Source organism: Heliangelus exortis, chromosome 2, assembly GCF_036169615.1.
Source record: "Heliangelus exortis chromosome 2, bHelExo1.hap1, whole genome shotgun sequence".
Classification (NCBI taxonomy): Eukaryota; Metazoa; Chordata; class Aves; order Apodiformes; family Trochilidae; genus Heliangelus; species Heliangelus exortis.
Window position 1 is genome coordinate 53,382,074 of NC_092423.1, and position 12,733 is coordinate 53,394,806.

At 38.5% G+C, this 12,733-nt stretch overlaps 1 protein-coding gene across 4 annotated transcripts in view; it reads left to right on the top strand.

Moving 5' to 3' along the window:
- Positions 1-12,733, top strand: part of HECW1 (HECT, C2 and WW domain containing E3 ubiquitin protein ligase 1) — a 247,302-nt gene that overhangs the window by 65,802 nt on the left and 168,767 nt on the right. The window lies entirely within an intron of this gene.

Genomic DNA, 12,733 nt, shown 5'->3' on the forward strand with positions numbered 1-12,733 from the left:
GGTCCATCTCTGTAACAACAACAGAGAAGCTGACTGAAAAAAAATCCATTATTCGGTGAAATTCTATATGATAAAAAGACTAATAAAATCAATTAATGTTTAATTTTATTAATATTTACAGAGAATTTTATTTTTATTTTAATATTTACAGAATTTTATTACATTTACAGAGCTCATTGCATAATGAAAAAAATGACGGTACACTGGGAAATCTCAGTCAAATACATTATCTCTGACTCTTATGTTAATATGTACTTTAATTGCATTGGGAATTAAAACATGAAAAACAGAAATGAGTTTTATGTACTTTGATATTTAGATTACTCCATTCCTCATGACAGTAAGTTTTCACCTCTATCAATTTCTTTGCTTCTTGAAGAAAAAATATACACTGGGTGCCTCCTTTAACATGGGAGAGAAGAATCACACCAGATTTACTAGTAAACTGGAAATCTGTCACAAAATCCATACAGAAAATATACATGTCTTTTGTTTGACTTGTAGGTAAAATTTTCCACCAGGACAACACACTGGACTGTTTATGTCAAAATGCTGATTAAGAAGAATGGAGCTGGAAAAGGAATAGTGTTGTGTGATGTATTAGATCAGGTCCTGTTCCCAGCAAATTCATTTTGATTAGATTTCTATTATTCTTTTATTATGGCTCGGGAAATACCATAACATCTATTTCTGCAGACCTGTACACATGAGGAATTTCCCTAGTGCGAGTCATCAATTAAATTGGTGAGGCTGTGTATAATTTCTTTCATAGCCTGAGCTGATCAGAGTTATCTAATTGCAATATCTGTCTGTCTGTCACTCTCTTACCTAATTACTTTTGAAGATGCTGGCTAATTTCAAGTGAAACAGAGAGGAGAAGTTGTCTTTGAGATAATTAAGTTTCTACATGTCTCAAGGGCTGAGGAGAGGAGGGAGACCCCAGTTGGGGCTGAGGGAAAGGCAGGTGGAGCTCATCTGTCACCTTGTCACCTGCTGCAGCAGCCAGGACAGTTGCTGAGATTGTCTGGACCTTTGCTTGGAGTATTTTTTTGCAGAGGAATGGACAGGAAAAAGCTGGGACTCCAGTAAAGGTCTGGTGGTGATGAAGGATAGAGCTCTGCAGGAAAGCGTTTTCAATAATTCCACTGCTAACAGGGCTGTTTGTTTTTGTTCCCAGGAATGCTTTCTGAATCAGAAGCAAATGTCTTTAACACAAACATTGAACTTCTCATTAAGGGTTAGAAAAATACAGTAATCAAGTTAATTTATCACTAATACAGAGAGAAAAAGTACCAGAAACATTAGTATGTGGCTGTTATTCTAATGTGTTACAAGTGATAAATTTGTCAAACTAGTGTCTTTTCTGCTTGCTGGTATTGACATGCATACAAATTATTGCAGTGCATGAGCACCCCTAAATAGAAATACCCGTGCAGAACTCATGTTTTAACCTCATTGACATCCCAGTTATACTGCCCAAGGTTAAGTTGAGTAGCATTTTACCCAGCAAGTAATACCATGCATTTAAAAGTATCATCTGTGGACCAAGGTGTGCTTTATTTATATGTACCTGGAATTGGATAGTAGATAGTTCTCCTTGTCCTTAGGAGAACAGGAGAGTGCCAAACCATGACATCCAAGCAGGCTGTGGCCAAGCAGTCTTGCTCCATGGTGATGTGCAGGTCTCAGTCTTTCTTTTAGATATCAGGTTAATGTCTGTAGAAGTAGACATTTTTTTGTCTACTTCTAGAGTAGTTTTCGAACTTGCTTACTTGTGTGGATTTCTATAAATACTAATTGATTAAACTGTAGACTCACATTGCAGTGTCCTAGAACATAATCCTTGACAGATTTAGGATGCTTCCTTGATAGAGGAGTTGTTACCAGAAAAATAGGTTAAAAAAAATCCTCCTTTGGGACTTACTGAAGTGCAGTGTTAAAAAGTGTAATTATTTATTTTCTGTGTGGATTCAATGGCAGCAAAAAAGCATTGGGTTAAGTCTGACTAATGTTCCTCATTAAAATGAAATGGAACCATGGCTTGAACCTTCATCAGAACCATTCTTTTGCTTTTGCCTGTGTGTGAATGAAATCTAACCTCTGGTCTTCTTTGTAGATGGTCTTACTTTTTGAAAAGTTTCATAAGACCTTTTTAAACACAAGACCACCATTGCTTTTGAACTGGAGTAAAAGAGAAAAAAAATCAGAACCTCACACAGTAATGTAAGCAGGCATACTGCCCTGTACATATGATTGTGTGGTACAACACCGTAATAGCTCATTACTGTATTAAAGGTGTAGTAGCAGCAAAGTAAGTATGGGTGAAGTTCAGAAGTTATACACTCAGAACTGAAGTTTCCCATCTCTGTGTTCAGGTCCAGTTTCTCTTGGTGATGAGAAGTCAGCATGTATTGTCTCTCTTCTACATTTATATTTGGTGAGAGAAGCCTGAACCAGTTTGCTGTTCTTCATCTACTTGGTCTAGTTCCTCTCCAATTGTTCTAGGTGGTTTCTGCTTTAAAAATCTCTTTTACACCCATACATGTTTTCCAGGAGGAAACTATTAGGCCATGTTTCATCTAACCTTGGCTAGCAGTTCCCCAGGAAGCCTTTTTTTTAGCTCAAAATTGTCTTGCAGTGATCCAGAGGAATCTTTGTCTTTTTGTGCCCAGTGAAAGCCACCACATGTTCTCTTTGTAATATTTGAATCTTGTCCCTCAACTAAAGGCTGTATGTATACCAAATTACTCATTTCCTCTTGGGACAGTTTGCCCAGTGTCTGTGTTTTCTCAAGAATACAATTATAGTAGCAATTCATTTTGATGTATACAATCAAAATATAGACAGCTTTTAATAAAGATTAAACAGTAAACAGCAATCTGATTTGAAGGTATGTATCTGAGGCTAGTTTTACCTGCCCAGGAACAGACAAATCTCACCCTATAAACCATGCCATGTGGATTATATCAGTAAAGTTTTAATGGCATCAGGGTTATTTAAAAAAACTTAAATACTGGATCTAAGGCATTACTAAGCCTAAATCAGTTTTCCTTCACTGTTTCTCAGTACAAAACAAGAGCTCTTAGTCCTCAAAACCTGTGTTGCAATAGATTTCTTTCTTTAAAAAACACCAAACACATAATGAACTTTAGCTCTTTATATTTAAAGAAATTTAATTACAAAAAATATGGGGGTGTTTTTATAGTCTCTGCAAAAGTATACAGCCATAAGACTTCAGGAGTCAGTCTGTTGAGAACAAACGTGCTTAAATATGGCAGTTGAACTCTTAATTCTTGCAAAAAATGTGAAGTAACGATGAATCTGCTTCAGTGTGCGAAGTTCTGCTTTAAATTCGTGAGGGGTTTCTTTGCTTTTGAAAAGATTAAATATGTTTTGGGTTCTACTATTTTAATTGCTTAATAAAAAACATTTGGATGTCATGGTGTAAAAGTATGATTGTATTTTAAATTAACCCTAACCCCCACCCATCAAATGACCAATTTGTTTCTTGGTTTTGAGATCTCATTCAAAGAGTAGTTGCCTAGTTGCTGTGATCTGTGTCCTAAAATGCAGCTTGCTGCTCTACATGTTTGTCTAATGTGTTTTCCAACAGAAGAGGTTGTAGCATGGATGGAAGCCTTTCAAGTGTTTTAGTTAAATTATGAATTCTTGATTTTCCGGGTCTGGATTAGCCCTCGTTGACATCAGTATGGGTTTTCCTTTACTTTACAAAGTCACTTTTTTCCACATTGAAATCAGGGGAAGTTTTGCCTTTAATGTTATTGGAGGCAGGATCAAGCACATTCAAGTGGTTGTCATTTCTGTCTGGAGGTTATATGATAGTAAATTGAGTTCCGTAGCCAATTAATTTTAAAATGTCAGGGAATATTCTAGGCCTCATTGAACGGTAGCAGATGGAGCTGAGGGCATGTTTTGAAGCTGGTGACTGGTTGAGAGATTGCTTTGTTGCAGTGGTTTGTTGTTTGTAGATAAAGGAGTGGTTGATACAGGCATTAATACTTGACAGGCTGCTAATAATACCTACCTGCCTCAGCCTTGCCTCACTGCCGGGGGAGGTTAAGATACTGACACTTCAGACCAATTTTCTCTTAAAGAAATACAGAGGGGTGTAAGAAGCATGACAGAGTGTAGAATGAAATGAAGAGCCAATGAAATAAGTAGGAGATTTAGAATGTTCTCTTTGCTGGGGAATGAGCGTCGTGCACCCTGGGCAACTGGAAGGAAATGTGAGTGAAAAGGGCGTCCTTCAAACTCTCCTGGGTTTTGGGTGTTTATTGTCCCCACGTTAACCCAGTGCCTGTTACTGCAGGTGGTACAGCAAGTGCTGCCTTGTGCCTTATCCCTTCTTGCCTGCCTGGGAGGGGAAGGTGGCAATGTTGAGTGAGGAAGTGGAGAGATGTCTTGAGTATAAAGAGGTCAAGAAGAGGAAGATACAAAACCACCTGTGAATGTAGTGTGGGCTGTGATATGAGGGACATTTGACAGAGGAACAGGGAAGGTTGCTGAAAGCCTGAAATGGAGAGGGGTAACTGCACACAGCTCTTTCAGGGGGTGATATCAATAGAAATTTTACAGAGCACAGCAGTGATGCATGTGTTTTGGTGTGTGTGTAAGTTTCCACTTGTGCAACACATGAGGACTGTCCAGGAAGTGTGGGCAGTAGAAATCCTACATGGGTAGAGATCTGAGCTCTGCAAAATAAATCCACCTATACAAACGCACGTGAACCCTTCATTTGCAAAGACTCATACTTGTGTCTGAAGGAAGGCTAATATAAAACCACGTTTGATATCTGTGTTTGGTTGCCTTCTGTGGCCTTTGTGTGTGTGTTTTGTACATAACAATGCCTATGTATTACATTGGGACAACTCTTTTATTCTATCTGGTAGCAATGTGAAGTGCAGACATCACACAAGTTTTGGTTTTTAGCAAAACAGTTGTCATGGTGGAAGGCATATTACATTCCTAATGGTAGAGAATGGCAGGATTTTTGTAACTCTCACATATCATAAGAAATTAAGAGGGCTTTCTGCAAAAAGTTTTCAGAGAAGTCTTTGGACTCTGGGGAGCAAATATGGGAAACATGAAACTGCTTCTGAGCAGAGAAATGACTACCTGATGGTTCTGGGAAACATACATTACTGGCTATCTTTCTGCATCTCATATTTACTTTACATCATTCTGTTATTCTCCTAATGTCTTCAAAGGTTTTCATCTAAACCTCTCTATTGTTACTGGAACTTCACTTTTGAAAAGATATGTACATAAACTGTATACACTATACTGAGTATTTTCTTCTATTTCTCTGCTTGGACTTTGTGTGTACCATCTAGTTTGCAGTTCTATAGTTGCCTAGAAAATCTGACTATTATTAAATAGTCACTAGTTTAATGTTTTTTTTTAATGTGCCTTGTGTTTCTGTTTCGCATGCCTGAATGTACTTACAGAACACATTTTCTACTAACTGTTGGAAGAGCTTTTCCTACTTATCTTTGTATAATGTAAGTTCTTACAGCTTAAAAGGTTCATACACAGGTATGGCTCCTTCCTATCTATCTTAAAGTGCCCAACTTAGGATCCTGACAGGCACTGACTCCTTAAAAAGGTGATGAAGAGAGGTGAAGCTGAATCCTCTCTGGGACAGCCTTACTTGGGCCTCAGTCTTTTCAGGAGGAGCCTGTCTCTTCCCTCTGAGTACACAGGGAGTCTCAGGAATCTGCATCTGTAAATTAGGTGACTCAGGTACTCAAAGCTTAAGCTGGATGAATCTCAGCACCTGTTAGTGCTGTTAAAGACATTGATCTGAATCCAGTGGTTATGAAAATCCATCAGGCAAGAGATGTCTACTAATAGGTGCTGTGCAGAGCGTGCAAGAGCCTTCACCATGACCAAGGCTTCTCGGTAGGAGTATCAGTTGATCACGTCACAGAAGAGCAGCAGTGTTTTCAGTCTGCAGAGGAAAAGAGGATTCCTTTCCTCACCTGCAGCCTCATAAACCCCCTTCGGAGTAACTAATGCTCCTGGGAGACCAACAGAGTCCAGCTGGGCAGTGGATCTCATGAATGCAGTGATGATTGTTAAACAAAAGGACGTGGGGCACAAAGGCTTCCTGGTACAGAGTGATTGCTTTTCTTCTTGCAGTGATTGTTGTCCATAATATTGTCCTTAGATTTGTAAAGGTGAAGAATGGAGATTTTTAATCTTTGGCACCACACTCACTAGGACTTGGTATCTGTGAGGCTGATGTGCTCCATACTGGTCTTTATAGATGTGAGAATGGTTGTTGAGAGATGCTATGTTGTCCTACCAACAAATGTTTCATCTTACATGTGTTGAGAGGTTGTCACTGTCCTGCCACTGTCTACTACTGCTGTACCACTTCTCTGTTTCTGTGTTTAAAGCCAATTGAGTAAAAAATACACATTTCCTGTTATGTGAATCATAAAGCTTCAGAAAGGCAAGGAATGTGGACTTCTGAGTACTTACTTAATAGCAGCATACAAGCAGATCCCAAGGTTATTTCTTTAATCTTGTGGCAGGGAAAGAACAAGAGTGAAGCTATGCAGTGTTACTATGTTGACTCTTGTGTTATTGCTTACAGTGATCTTTTTGGGATGTTTATATTCAGCCCATATTGCATTTTTATTTGTTCTTCTGCACCTGAATATGTCCTTTAAAAATATTGGCAATGTTTTCAGTTCTTTTTTTTCAGTAATGGGTAAGTCTGATGGTTGTTTCTCATTCCTTGCTGTGCCAAACTGCTGACAAAAGGTGTTTTTCTCCTGCTTATTTAAGAGAAGAAATTAATTTTGTTCCTAAGTGCATTCTATCACAGAAACCTTTCAGTGCTTTATGCAGTGAACTTTGAGTAGATTATCCCTGTTAATACAAATATACTGAATACGACATTATTAGTTGCTCTTAGACATGAGTAGTCTACAGTGTAGAAGCTTGGTGTGATCTCATATAAAACTGATAAAATGTAACTTTTTTTTGTAGAAACTTGCTTAGTTTATATACTTAGAGGAGTAAAAATCTTAATTCTCTGAATCATTTAATTGGAAATATGACATGTATCTTTTAGCTAGATGTCTTGGGTTCATTAGACATCACTCTTACTCTTCGCAGAATGAGAAGAAAACTAAAAAAAACCAAACATTCTTAATTTTTTTAATTCTTTTTCATTTTTTTCCATTCACTGCCCCATATTCCACTGGCTTGTGCCCGGTAAATTGTTTAGCTGCTCTCAGAAAACATGGACTGCTCTTAATTGTACTTTTTCTCTGTAGGTGCAAGGCGTAGTCCTCATAACTGTGCTGCCAGCTTTTGCTGCCTTATGACTAATAGGCCTGCATCAGGAATCAGTGCCACTCACCAGCACTGAACCTTGTCAGGCTGACCCTGAGGCCAGCTCTTTCATTTTGATTCTGATTGGTGCAATGATTTACACATCACTGAAGCAAAGTTAAATGTAAGAGGATACATTAACATCGTAGTTCAGCTACTCTAGAAATGCACACAGGTCAGGAAATGGAAAAATTAACTACCTGGTAACATCCATGTGCCCCATTGCTGGTGTATAGTGGCTTTGCTTTCCAATTAGATTATTATAGGCACACATATATGTGTTGGGCCATAGGTGAGCAGTATTGAGGCAAATGTACTTAAAGTTTGTAGCGTTATTATGGCAAGCATTCCTCTGAAACATTTGCAGCCTTCATTTCACTCTTCCCAAGAGCATCAGTGTCATCTCTATGCTCTGTAATATCTTGCAGAGGAAAGGGTGTCAGTAGACCATGGAAGCTCTCAACTCCCTTGTGGATTAAATGAAGCCTTTGGAGCTCTAAAAAGCCATTCCTGTGGCTCTCAAGTAAATGGCCTGATCCTACCACATTCTCTGTGCTCTCCAAATCCTTTGGCTTCATAGCATTCTCTGATCCCAAACTTGACAATTTTCATGTTGTTTTTTATGCTTTCAGCAAGTCCTATGCCAAAACATGTGAAAAAGATATTTTATATAGCTCTTTGCAGTATAAGACCTTGTTTCCTGGATTTCACTGTACTATAAGCTATGCTTTAAAATCCTTTTTGTGCTAAGAGTTACACTAACAATCCTTCCAAAATTCAAGGTTTTTTCCTCACAAGTTGATAAACAAGTAGATTGCTGTGATAGGTGGAAGTTGTTTGATGGGAGGCAGTTATGAAGTTATGAGAGCTGAAACTCTAACCTTGGATATAGCTTACTTTTGTACTGTGTTTCTTCAATTGGCTTATTTTCCTGGTCAGAAGTCTTTAGCTGTCACAACTGACCAGTTTCATCCAGCTCCCCCTAAGTTTTGTTTTTATTTTTGTCTGTCTTTGTTCATTGTCTTTTGCAAAACATGTGAGCCTTGTAAATGAAGGCGACAAGCTTATCAAGAGAAGTTTCATGTCTTGTGGGGTAACCAAGAGACTGAATGCCTACATCTTATTTTGAGCCCGCTGTCATGCTGGCTAGTATTTTCACCTTGTTCCCTTTAATTTCTTCATCTGCCAATCCTCCAGTAATGAGATGTATTTCAATCATATGGTATCTTGGTATGGACAGCAAAAGTCTGTCATACCACCATGCTGACCTGCACAAATACATCTTCTCTGACAAAGCAGCATTAGGGGGTAACAGGTGTCAGTCCAAGCAGCTAAAAGACAGCTCTTAGTTGTGTTAACAGAGAACTGAGCTGGATCCTTGCCTATGCTTAGCTGAGATGTACCTCTGTATTGCTAAAACATCAGACATGATTTTAAATAATCCCACATTTAAAAAAATCCCTAACATTAAGGTGTACAGCTCTCCAGGAGAAGTTGCTGCATGGCAGATCTGAATCCTTTGGTAAAATTCAGCTAGCAGTAATGGTGTGAAGCTTTCCAGCCAGAGGACTCTTCTTGTCTCATAGATAGAGGTGGTGTGTTCTTAGGTGGTGGAGGAAAGAGGGAGTTCTCTTCTCTCTCTGGGAGAGCCAGAGAAATGGCTCTCTGCTGTTACAGTGCCAGACAGCAACTGGGCAAGCAGAGAAGTTTGAGTGTCAAGAGGAGGAGCATGGAAATAAAGTATTTGAAAGATTTGTTCTTGGTATTTACTGATTACAGGTTTTCTATATGTACATTTTTGAGATCAGCTTTCTTTACAACATATCTGTTATTTCCTTTTAGCTTCTTCTTCCTACTTTTCCTTGCTAGGGATTGCAGTTGCATTTATATGGGGGGAATGCTCTATAAGTTAATTTTGCTGGTGCTTGTTTTCATTAAATGGACTATTTGACATAGATAAGAGTCAATTTCTGCCCACAAATAATCCTTCAAACATCTCATTTTAAACAGGACTTTTATGTGGCTGATAGATCTTTAGACACAAAGTTAGTTGTGCTCAACACACTATTATTTTATAACAAAATATTTGTTGCCATAGCTGTCTGCACACAGGGCTGTTCTTAAAAAAAAAAAGTAATTAATTACTAAATTTATTGGAGCAAATGCTTATTTATGCTAGAGTAGCTGATAGTAGTAGAAAATCTGTATTTCCATCAGTAGTGATATTTGTATTTCTTGACAAGATGTTGAATTAAAAGTTGTCTACTATACAGTAAAGAGAAATTTACTTATGTATGTTTTATTATATAAGTATTGCTTCTGTTGATAACCAAGCTTGAGCTGTTGTGCTATTGGGTCAACATTTCACTGTTCATTGTTCTTGCTTTGTAATTTATACTGTGTATAAGAAATGAGAGTATAGCTTAATGTGTATAGTGTGACAACCTCTGCAAAGGGATTGAGAGAATAAATATGAATCTCAAGCCCCTAAAAAAGATTTGTTTTTTTAATATAGTGCCTCGCTGTGATGGATCAAATTGCTTGCACAGGCACAGGGAGGAAGTCTGCAGTTTTTTTAAGCTTTCTCAGTATGGCCAGGATTCTGCCACTCGAGCTTGGGGGCTGTATGCATGCTTTGGATAGCTGCATGGGAAATATACACAGTGGTCATAAAATGTGGAGTAACTATTTTACCTAACTTCTTTTAGAATCATAGGCTGGTTTGGGTTGGAAGGGACCTTAAAGATCATCTAGTTCCACCCCCCCTACACTCAGCCAGGTTGCTCAAAGCCCCATCCAACCTGCCCTTCAGAACTTGCAGGGAGGGAGCACCCACAGCTTCCCTGGGCAACCTGTTCCACTGTCTCACCACCTTCACACTAAAGAATTCCTTCTTAATGCCTAACCTGAATCTACCCTTTTCCAGTTTAAAGCCATGCCCCTTGGGCCTGTTTCACTGCACACCCTTGTGAAAAGCCCCTCCCCAGCTTTACTATGGATCCCCTTCAGGTACTGGAAGGCCACTGTAAGGTCTCTTCAGAGCCTTCTCTTCTCCAGGATAAAAAATCAAAACTCTCTCAGCCTGTCCTCATAGGAGAGGTACTCCAACCCTCTGATCATCTTCATGGCCCTCCTCTGGACTTGTTCAAATAGCTCCATGCCCTACTTATTCATACTTATTCATATTAATTTTCTACTTATTCATACAGCTGTGCTTGTATTTTTTATACAATCCAGCTAGTTATGTGTGACTATTGTCCCAGTTTGGTTTTTTTATTTGGTTTGGAGGTTTTATTTTTTTGCAGATTAATGTATTTGTTTAGAATCAGTGCTGGAAATACAGGAGACTCATTTTTCAAGAACGTGGCCTTCTGAGTTGCTTTCAGATTATGCCATTTGTTCCACTGGCATCAACATACATGAAAATGGGAACTTAAAGAATTAGACCACAATGATGAATTTACCATTTTTGTTAAAACTTTTTTAAAGTCATGCTGAGGCTGAAAAAATTATATACTAAGTCTAATATAATTTGAAAGCATGCAGTTAATTAATACTCTACATCCATTAATATTCAAAAATGAAAATATCTTCCAAACAGCTACTCCCTGGAGTAACTTGTCACCAGAAATAAAATGTTTGCCTTTGAATTGGAGTAGCTTTTTGATAGCATGCTATGAGTGGAGGAACCCACGTTAATGATACAGACTAATACAGAAGAGCAGGCTTGAAGTTCTTTTTGTTAGTTCTCACCTTTATAAAACCACTAATAGTTGTCTCAGGTACTGGTGTGACAGCAGATACCGTCTTCACTAAGTGAGAGAAATTAACACCAGTTTTAAATTGCTGCCTTGAGCATGGTAGTTGCACATGCCCATGAATGCTTTCCAGATTAAAAGATATTCACAACATGTGAGGCCCTGTTTTTTGGTTTATTTTTTATTATTTTCTGCTTAGAGGGAATAATGCTTTTATACTATGAAGTGAACTCTCTTAAACAGTGAATATATATAGCTGTAAGAAAAGAGGTAGCAAAGCGTGATTAGATACATAGCAAATGCAATACCATGTACTTTGTTCCCCCACATGCTTTCTTCCCCCTTCTATTCCTGTTTCTGTGTAGCTGTTTGCATTTGCTTCAATCTTGCCAGCACTTGGTATAAGGAGTGGCATCCCCGATGGTGCTATTTTTGCTATAAACCCTGTTTGATGCAGTAAGTGAGGATTTGGGTCATTTGATGATAAGTGTTGTGTTTGCAGACCAGCATTGCAGTGTCTGTAGAGTGACAGGGTGCATACATGCCAATTGAATTTTTTGTTCTCTATAGAGTTTTTGTGCAATAGAAACTGAAAACACGATGATAGGTCTCTTAATTATTCAATGAAATTTGGTGTTATTAAAGAACCAAGATATTTTTTTCAGGACTTACTGTACTTCTGTTCAACTATCACTTTAATAAAGCCAGGGCTGAATTACTGCTTGGATGGACAAAGGGAGCTATGATTTTTCTTCTGCTTAATTTATTTGAGTCCAAAAGGATGATTTGATTTCTGATCATGTGAAAAGCATTTCATAACATACTGGAAAGCTGTCTGGTTTTGTATCTAACAGACCTGACAGCATGGTTGGCAGCAGACAGATAATGGAAGGCTAATAATGAATAACAAAAAGCTGTGTGATTGAAATAGCAGAGCTGCAGGGAGAGAGGAGGGAAAGCTGGGAAGGAAAATGGAAAAAAACAAACAGCACAGAAGTAAGGAATAACCAGTATTTTGATCAGTGTCAGGGCATGTCTTCACGTCAGAATTAACCCCAGTCATAACTTAAGCATTCTCCATCTGCCATCTCACAAGAGCTTTTAACTCATGCACTGTGATGCATTTCATACGAGTCACTCAGTTTGCCTTGAGGAGGAAGGAGGGTAGGTTGGAATTTAAATATTTTTTCAACTGCTAAGACAATGACTACTCTGCAGTAACCTCCATGTTTCCCATTAATTGTCCAGCACATTCCCAAATTGCTACCAGTGCATGTTTGTGTGTATTATCTCACACTCTACTGCAAAAAACAAAGGAGTGGAGCAACAGCACTGGAAGCTATCAGGGGTACTGAGAGATACTGCAACACTTAATTTGTGTTTATACTTCAGTGAAGAATCTGTATTTTGGCAACAGGGACAACTCCATTTCATGGCTATTCTTCAGATCTTCAGTGGGGAGGAAGAGCTCTTATTCATTCCTAGCCAATCTCTCCAGATGGGATACAGTCTCTGGAGTGACTGCACTTTAAGAAAGATTCCTCAGCAAATGTAGTGAGGGAGAAGACTTAACTCCCAGTGTCAGAAGTGTGAAGACTGATGTTACC